We start from the raw sequence: 8,840 nt of genomic DNA, 5'->3' as shown, positions 1-8,840 counted from the left end.
TGTATGTATTGTTTGAAGTTATATGCTTCTTTATGTTCTCATTTGTTCCTACAGGGTACATCATGCTGAAGTTCTGCCTTGTAAGAGAATTTTCTAGAGGGGCTATATAATTCCACAACACTGAGATTTATTTCAAAAAAGCATGTTGTATATGTGTAATATGACTGAGTTCTTAGGCTATGACAGATATATGAATATTTGATAACAGTTTGGGGTGTTTATTTTGACCATTCTAATTTGATGGTCAAGGTCATGTTGCCAGTTTTGCCTCTTGATATTTCAGAGAATGTATTAATATCATTCTTTTTTTCATTTTTATTTATTACATTTATTTCGTATCCCATCTACAGCCCCCTCCCTATTCCCTCTCAAGCCCACTCTCTCTCTCTTTCTCTGAGTGTATTAAATTTTTTAAAAGAGATTAGTTTGTTTTTTGACTTTACATCCAGAGGGCGATCCCTCCTTCCTCTGTTCTCAGTCCGCCCTCACCCTTCTTCCTCCCCTCCCAGAAAAATGGAGCCCTACCCTCCCTGTATCACCCCATTACAGCACATCAAGTCACACCAGGACTGATCATATCCTCATCCACTAAAGCCAGACAAGGCACGCCTGACAGGGGGAGAGGATTTAAAAGCAGGCAGTAGAGTTCATAAAAGAAACAGTCCCCTTCACTTACTATTTAATACACATGGACCATACTGCCCTTAGTACACAGATGAGTTCAATAGGCCTAGGTCCAGAATGTGTATGCTCCTTATTTGATATCTCATTTTCTGTAAGCCCTCCTGGGTCTTGGTTACTTGTCTCTGTTGGTCTTCTTGTTGCTTCCTATACCCTCCAGGTTCTTCCATCTTTCCCCCAGTACTATCATAAGACCCCCAGAGATCCACCCAATGCTTATTTGCAAGTTGGAGACTCTGTCTCCATTCGCTAGTAGGTGGAGCCTCTGAGAAAGCAGGCATGTTTAGGCTCTTTTCTACATGCACAGCAAAACAACATTTACAGTTTCATTGGCTGGCTGACTAGTTTAAGGTGGGTCGCAGGCTGGCCCAATTATTGGTTGGACATTCTCTCAATCTTTGTTCCCTCATTATCCCTAAACTTCTTGTAGGCAGGGTAATTTTTGGATCATGGGTTTTATGGTTCAGTTGTTGTTCCCTCTCTCCACTAGTCCTGTCTGGCTACGGGGTAGTCACTTCATTTTCCATGTCTCTTTTCTCCTGCTCCTCCATTAAGAGTCTCATCTAGGGTCACACCCATATCCTATCAGGAACCTTCCCTGTCAAATGACTCCAAAGAGAAATGCCTTCAGTTTCCCTTCTTGTTCTGAGCCCTCTCAACTTCTACTACAATTCTCCCCACATTTGATACCCACATTTGTTTCCCTCCCCATTCCAACTTCTGCCCAGTTCCCTCTCTTCATCCATTTCTGCTGTCTGTTCTGTTTTCTATTCTGAGTGACATTCTGGCAACCTCACATGGACCTTCTTGTTACTTAGCGTCTCTGGGTGTGTGGATTGTAGTATGATTATCCTGCACTATAGGTCTAATATTCACTTATAAGAAATGTGTTTTTTTCTGTGTCTGGTTACCTCTCTCAGGATGATCTTTTCTAGTTCAATCCATTTGCCTGCAATTTCCATGATTTCTTATTTTTAATAACTGAGGAGTATTCCATTGTGTAAGTGTACTAAAAGTTCTTTATCCATTCCTCAGTTCTGGCTATTATGAATAAAATAGCTGTGAACATAGTAGCACAATTGTCCTTATTCTATAATGGAACATCTTTTGGAAGTATTCCCTGGAGTAACATAGCTGGGTAATGAGGTAGAACTATTCCCAGATTTCTGAAAATGCACCAGTTTGATTACCAGAGAAGTTGTACAAGTTTGCACTCCCATCAGCCCTGGAGGAAAGTTCCCTTTCTCCACATCCTCACCACAATGTGTTGTCACTTAAGTTTTTTATCTTAGTCATTTGAGGGGTGTAAGATGTAATCTTAGAGTCATTTTGATTTCCATTTGTCTGATGGCTAAGGACTTTGATCATTTCCTTAATCTCAGCCATTTGACATTCCTCAGTTGCGACTTCTCAGTTTAGCTCTGAACCCCATTTTTAAATTGGTTTATTTGATTAGTTGGTGTTTAATTTCTTAATTTCTTTGTATATTTTGGACATTACATTTTTGTCTGATGTATGGTTGATGGAGATATTTCCCCAATCTGTTGACTGCTGTTTTGTTCTATTGATAGTGTCCTTTGACTTATAGAAGCTTTTCAGTTTCTTGAGATGCCATTTATTAATTGTTGATCTCAGAGCCTGTGCTGCTGTTGTTCTCCTGTGTTAATAAGTTCCAGAGTTTTCTCCACCTTGTCTTCTGAATGATTTAGAGTCTCTGGTTTTATGTGAAAGTCTTAGATACCCTTAGACTAGATTTTCTGTAGGATGATACAAAGGGTTTATTTTCATTTTTTTACGTGTAGACATCTAGTTACACTACCATCATTTGTTGAAGATGCTGTCTCTTTTCCATTGTATGATTTTGGTTTCTTTGTTGAAAGTAAAGTTGCAATAGGTGTGTGGGTTTATTTCTGTGTCATTATTTCAATTATTGAGGATTGTACTGCTATCAAGGGTATTTTATTTTTCCACTTGAATTTAATGTTTGCTCTTTCAAGGTCTGTAAAGAATTGTGTTGGAATGTTGTTGGCAAATGGATTGCACCTGTAGACTCCATTTTTTAAGAATGCTGTTTTAGAGAAAGGGGATATAGGGAGCATTTGGGAGGGGAGGAGGATGTGTGCTACAGGGGGGATACAAAGTGAATTAACTGTAATTCATAAAATATTTTAAAAAGAATGCTGTTTTTCTATGTTATTCCTATATATCCATGAGTTTGGGAGATCTTTCCATCTTTTGATATTTTCTTCAGTTTATTTCTTTAAAGACTTCAACTTCTAATCATAGAGGTCTTTCACTTCATGTTGTTTGTAGCTAACGTTCAGGGTGTTTTTTTTTTCCAAATTTCATTCTCAGCCCGTTTTTCATTTGTATACAGGACTAATGAAATTTTTAGTTAGTTGTGTTCCCAGCCATTTTGTGGAAAGTGTATATCAACTGTAGGAATTCTCTGGTAAAATTTCTTGGGTCACCTAGGTATACTACTAAATCATCTGGGAATAGTGATACTTTGAATTCTTTCTTTCCAAAATGTATCTCCTTGATAACCTTCAGTTGTTTTATTGCTTTAGCTAGGACTTAAGGATTACATTGAAGAGATATGGAGAGGGGAGGCATCCCTGTCCTATATCTCATATTAGTAGATTTTCTATAAGTTTCCCTCCAACTGATTTGATGTTGGCTATCAGCTTGTTTTTTACTACCTTCATTGTATTATGTGCCTGCTTCCTTGTATGCCTGATTTCTCCAAGTCTTTTAACATGAAGGAGTGTTAGACTTTGTCAAAGGCTTTTTCTCATGTAATGAGATGATCATGTGATCTTTGTCTTTCAGTATCTTTATATAGTGGATTACTATGATGGATTTTTCATATGTTGAACCATCCCTGTATGCCTGAGAGTAAGCCAATTTGTTCATCATGTATATCTTTGATGTGTGCTTGGATTTGTTTTGCGAGTATTTATGATCAACATGTAAATTGCTAAAGTTTTCACTCTCCTTTTGTAATTGTTCAAACATACATTTCATTTTTAAAAGATCACGTTAATATTACATTTTAAAATGAGGCACTTCAGGTTTCTAGATATTTATGCAGAACTCAAATGAATATATAAATCTTTGTAGAAACTTGAGAAAGATCTTTAAGTTTTTTTATCTTGCTTGTTTGATTAATTTTTGCATATTATTCAGGATCTTAATATGTACCCATGAGTGTCCTGGAACTTATTGCAAAGAGCAGTCTACCATCCAGCTCTGTGGAATACACCAGCGTCTGTTTCCTGAGTGATTTTGGAATTCAAGTCATCAGAAATTACACTCAGCCTGCCCATTCTTATAAGAATCAGGAATCCTTTATACTATTTCTCTTGTGTGGGCTCAGTAATGTTGATCTGTTCTCTCTCTCTCTTTATCTGTTAATTGACATTTCTCTTGCCAGGCTATCTCCTACTAAAAGGATGCAGAAATTAGAGAGGTGAACCTCACTATTGAGTTTACTCCTAAAAAGAGTTGGTGATTACATTACAACTTGTATGTCAGAAACTAAGTAGAAGAACCACCAGAATACTTTGAAAATATTGTAAATAAAGGATATATTTCCAGTGTTCTAAGTATCATGCTTTCTGTTGTACATGTGTGTGGATATTTTAGACAGCATTGACCTACAATGATGTGCATGTGAATTTCACTCGAGAATAGTGGGCTTTGCTGGATCCTTCCCAGAGGAATCTCTACAAAGATGTAATGCTGGAGACCTACAGGAACCTCACTGCTATAGGTAGGACAGTGAATTTTCTTTACTTTTTAAAATATAGGAAAGCTCTTTATTCATTATTTAAGTTCTTCTGTAATTTCTTTTGATGATGAGAAAGAGTGAGGTGAATGGTGCTTTGACTGACCCTAGAACACGACTTAAATTTTGTCTTATTTCCAATAATAAATCATACATTTTCTGTTACTGTATTTTAGGCTACAATTGGGAAAGTCATAATATAGAAGAGCATTGTCAATGTTCTAGAAGATATGCAAGGTAATTTTCATTGTAAGCTGATATGAATATGGTTCTGAGAAAATTTTTATATGTTCTGGAAGTTTGAAAGAGAAGGGACAGTGTAAATGAACTGTTTTAAGTATACTTATTGATGATGACTAATTTGTTACTAAACCATGTACCTCCATGTTAGGTGTTTGATATGTGTTTGCAAGGCACTCTTCTAAGAAAGAATGCAAGGAAATCATACTTACGCAAGATCAATGATTAAATTGTTTACTCATTAGCACTATGAGGTAAAACTGCAATTTGTTTAGTCTCCTACAACTCAGATATTGCCAAATGTATTCACAGTAAATAGGTGATGAAATTATATCCAAAACATTATACTAATCAACTCGTCCATAGTAAAATGGGGTTACTCATATACTTGTAGTAATATGCCTAAGTTTTGTGAGAAGGGCCATTATTTAGAGTCAAGAATTTTGTTGTGGAAAAACGATAACACCTATAGCATGTGTCTGTGATGAACAAAAATCAAATGTGTGACTGCATCATGAAATCATGTCATTTATTATTCTTTTTATAGTTAGTTATATTATCATGTATCACAGTGAGTAGAAGTCATTTTAATATATGTATATTGAAAGAAACAATGTACCACCCTGAACAACTAAAAGGTATAGTAGTCCCCATTTTGAGTAGCTGTTTAAAAATTGATACCTATTATGATTTATATGGGCTATTTAGAGCTGCCAGCAATACAAATAATGACACAGAGGCTTTTTAATATTTTAAAGGTTAGGCAATTTAACTGGGCAGATTCTGAACACCTTTTTTCCCTAACACAAACCTAGCACAGTATCCCAATGCATGGCCAGTTCTACCTCTTTGTTACTGTTCATGTTCATCTGTTAACCTCATTGTCATGCTTGTGAGTGGCCTGTCATTTGCTTTCTTCTTCCCAGCAAACCTCTCTCACTCAGAAGTTCTGTCCTTCATTTTGTGCTCTGCTATCACTTATTAGCTCTTTCTTATTTCCAATAAATAAGTAAGGAAGGACAAATGTTTACAAAATATAGGACAGGTGATCAGCTGTAGAACTAACAATGCTATGATTTCATCAGTACTGAACTGATTGCTGGCTCAACAGTTAGCATTCACATATACTGGCATACTTTCACATAATATACACCATCATCAATTAACTGGTTTTTCACATTCATTAGGAATTCTCACAAAATCACACTGCCAAAAATATAGTTTTAGGTATATACAAATTCTTCTTTTACTCAGTTGTCTTTACATATTTAGTATGGCTCACAGTATGGGGAAAGTTATTGATCTAGTCATTCTGTTAAAGCTCTGAGGTATTGCAGTTTTCTACAAATATGTGGTAAAACATCTTATAGAAGAAAGTATATAATAAATGTGAGCCAGGTAACAAATATTTTTACCATCACATTTATTTTCAAATATGCAAAACAACCCGTAGAGAAGGAGAACACCGTGAATATGAAAATAATGATGAAAACTCAAAATGTATTCTTCTTTACCTTTAATTCAAATCGCAAAATTAAGTCATGTGGCAAAAACATCCGTTAGTGTAATGAATGTGGAAAAGCTGTCATATGTGCCAATTATCTTTGCAGGTATGAAAACAATCGTGCCGACAAACTCCCTGAAGATACTCAATATGAAGTCTTTGCACATCACAGTAGTCCCCACACTTGTAAAAGTATGCATACTGGTGGGGATCACTATGAATGTAGCCAATATGGTAATGCCTTTGCACATAAAAGTCATATCTTAAGACATAAAAGGATACATATAGGAGAGAAACCTCATGAATATAACAGATGTGGTAAATCCTATGCATCTAACAGTGATCTCCTAAGACATAAAGGAACTCACACTGGAGAAAAACCTTATGAATGTAATCAATGTGGTAAAGCTTTTGTACGTAACAGTCATCTCCTAATACATAAAAGAACTCACACTGGAGAGAAACCTTATGAATGTAACCAATGTGGTAAAGCCTTTGCAACGAACAGTCATCTCCTAGTTCATAAAAGAACTCACACTGGAGAGAAACCTTATGAATGTAATAAATGTGGTAAAGCCTTTGCATGTAACAGTAGTCTCCAAAAACATAAAAGAACTCACACATGAGAGAAACCTTATGGATGTAACCAATGTGGTAAAGCCTTTGCACAGAACAGTCATCTCCTAATACATAAAAGAACTCACACTGGAGAGAAACCTTATGAATGTAATCAATGTGGTAAAGCCTTTGCATGAAACAGTATTCTCCAAAAACACAAAAGAATTCACACTGGAGAGAAACCATATGAATGTAACTAATGTGGTATAGCCTTTTCACAGAACAGTCATCTCCTAATACATAAAAGAACTCACACTGGAGAGAAACCTTATGAATGTAACCAATGTGGTAAAGCCTTTTCACAGAACAGTAGTCTCCAAAAACATAAAAGAACTCACACTGGAGAAAAACCTTATGAATGTATCCAATGTAATAAAGCCTTTTTACAGAACAGTCATCTCCTAATACATAAAAGAACTCACACTGGTGAGAAACCTTATGAATGTAACCGATGTGGTAAAGCCTTTGCATGTAAGATTAGTCTTTTAGTACATGAACAAACTCACACTGGAGAGAAACCTTATGAATGTAACCAATGTGGTAAAACCTTTTCACAGAACAGTCAACTCTTAATACATAAAAGAACTCACACTGGAGAGAAACCTTATGAATGTAATCAATGTGGTAAAGCTTTTGTATGTAACAGTCATCTCCTAATACATAAAAGAACTCACACTGGAGAGAAACCGTATGAATGTAACCAATGTGGTAAAGCCTTTGAACATAACAGTAATCTCCTAGTACATAAAAGAACTCACACTGGAGAAAAACCTTATGAATGTAACCAATGTGGTAAAGCCTTTGCATGTAACAGTAGTCTCCAAAAACATAAAAGAACTCACACTGGAGAGAAACCTTATGAATGTAACCAATGTGGTAAAGCCTTTGCCGATAACAGTAGTTGCCAAAGACATAAAAGAACTCACACTGGTGAGAAACCTTATGAATGTAACCGATGTGGTAAAGCCTTTGCATGTAAGAGTAGTCTTTTAGTACATGAACAAACTCACACTGGAGAGAAACCTTATGAATGTAACCAATGTGTTAAACCTTTTCACAGAACAGTCATCTCCTAATACATAAAAGAACTCACACTGGAGAGAAACCTTATGAATGTAACAAATGTGTTAAAGCCTTTGCATGTAACAGTAATCTCCTAGTACATAAAAGAACTCACACTGGAGAAAAACCTTATGAATGTAACCAATGTGGTAAAGCCTTTGCATGTAACAGTGATCTCCAAAAACATAAAAGAACTCACACTGGAGAGAAACCTTATGAATGTAACCAATGTGGTAAAGCCTTTGTAGATAACAATGGTCTCCGAAGACATAAAAATCCATGTTGCAGAAAACCCTTATGAATATAACTAATGTTATGATGTCTTTTCATGTAAGACTTATCTTGAACAAGAACACTTATTGGAGTGAAACGCTATGAATATAACCAATGTGTAAAAAACCTTGCATGCCATAATAATCTCCATGTACATAGAAGAAGCACACTGGATAGAAACTTTATGAATGTAACCAATGTGATAAAGCATTTTGACATAATAGTAATCTCCTATGAGATAAAGAACGCATACTAGAGTGAAACCTTATGAATGTAATTAAGGTGGTAAAGCTATTGAATGTAACAGTAGTCTAATACAAAAAATATCTCACAGTGGAGAGAACTCTTATGGATGTAATCAATGCGTTAAAGCCTTTGCATGTAACAGTGTTCTCCTAATAAATAAAAGAGCTCACACTTGAGAGAAACCTTATGAATGTAATCTATGTGGTAAAGCCTTTTCTCGTATCAGTCAACTCCTATTAAAAACTTGCTCTACATAATCATCTTCAATGTCATGAAAGAATTCATAATGGAATGAAAGACTGAGTGTATTTACATGGTGAAGCTATTCCACATTTGTATAATCTTTGTCATCATGAAAGAATTCATACAGGGAGAATCATTATGAATGTGTTAAAATGGGAGACCTTTGCACATATCTATATTCTA

At 35.7% G+C, this 8,840-nt stretch overlaps 1 pseudogene; it reads left to right on the top strand.

The window, feature by feature from the left end:
* Nucleotides 1–4,329: 4,329 nt before the first annotated feature.
* LOC129677480 (zinc finger protein 431-like) lies at nucleotides 4,330–8,732 on the top strand (annotated as a pseudogene).
* The last annotated feature ends 108 nt before the right edge of the window (nucleotides 8,733–8,840 follow it).

This window comes from Psammomys obesus, unplaced genomic scaffold (genome assembly GCF_907164565.1).
Source record: "Psammomys obesus unplaced genomic scaffold, mPsaObe1.curated_primary_1811, whole genome shotgun sequence".
Taxonomy (NCBI): Eukaryota; Metazoa; Chordata; class Mammalia; order Rodentia; family Muridae; genus Psammomys; species Psammomys obesus.
The sequence above is the reverse complement of the archived record's forward strand: the minus strand, read 5'-3'. Positions and strand labels throughout refer to the sequence as shown.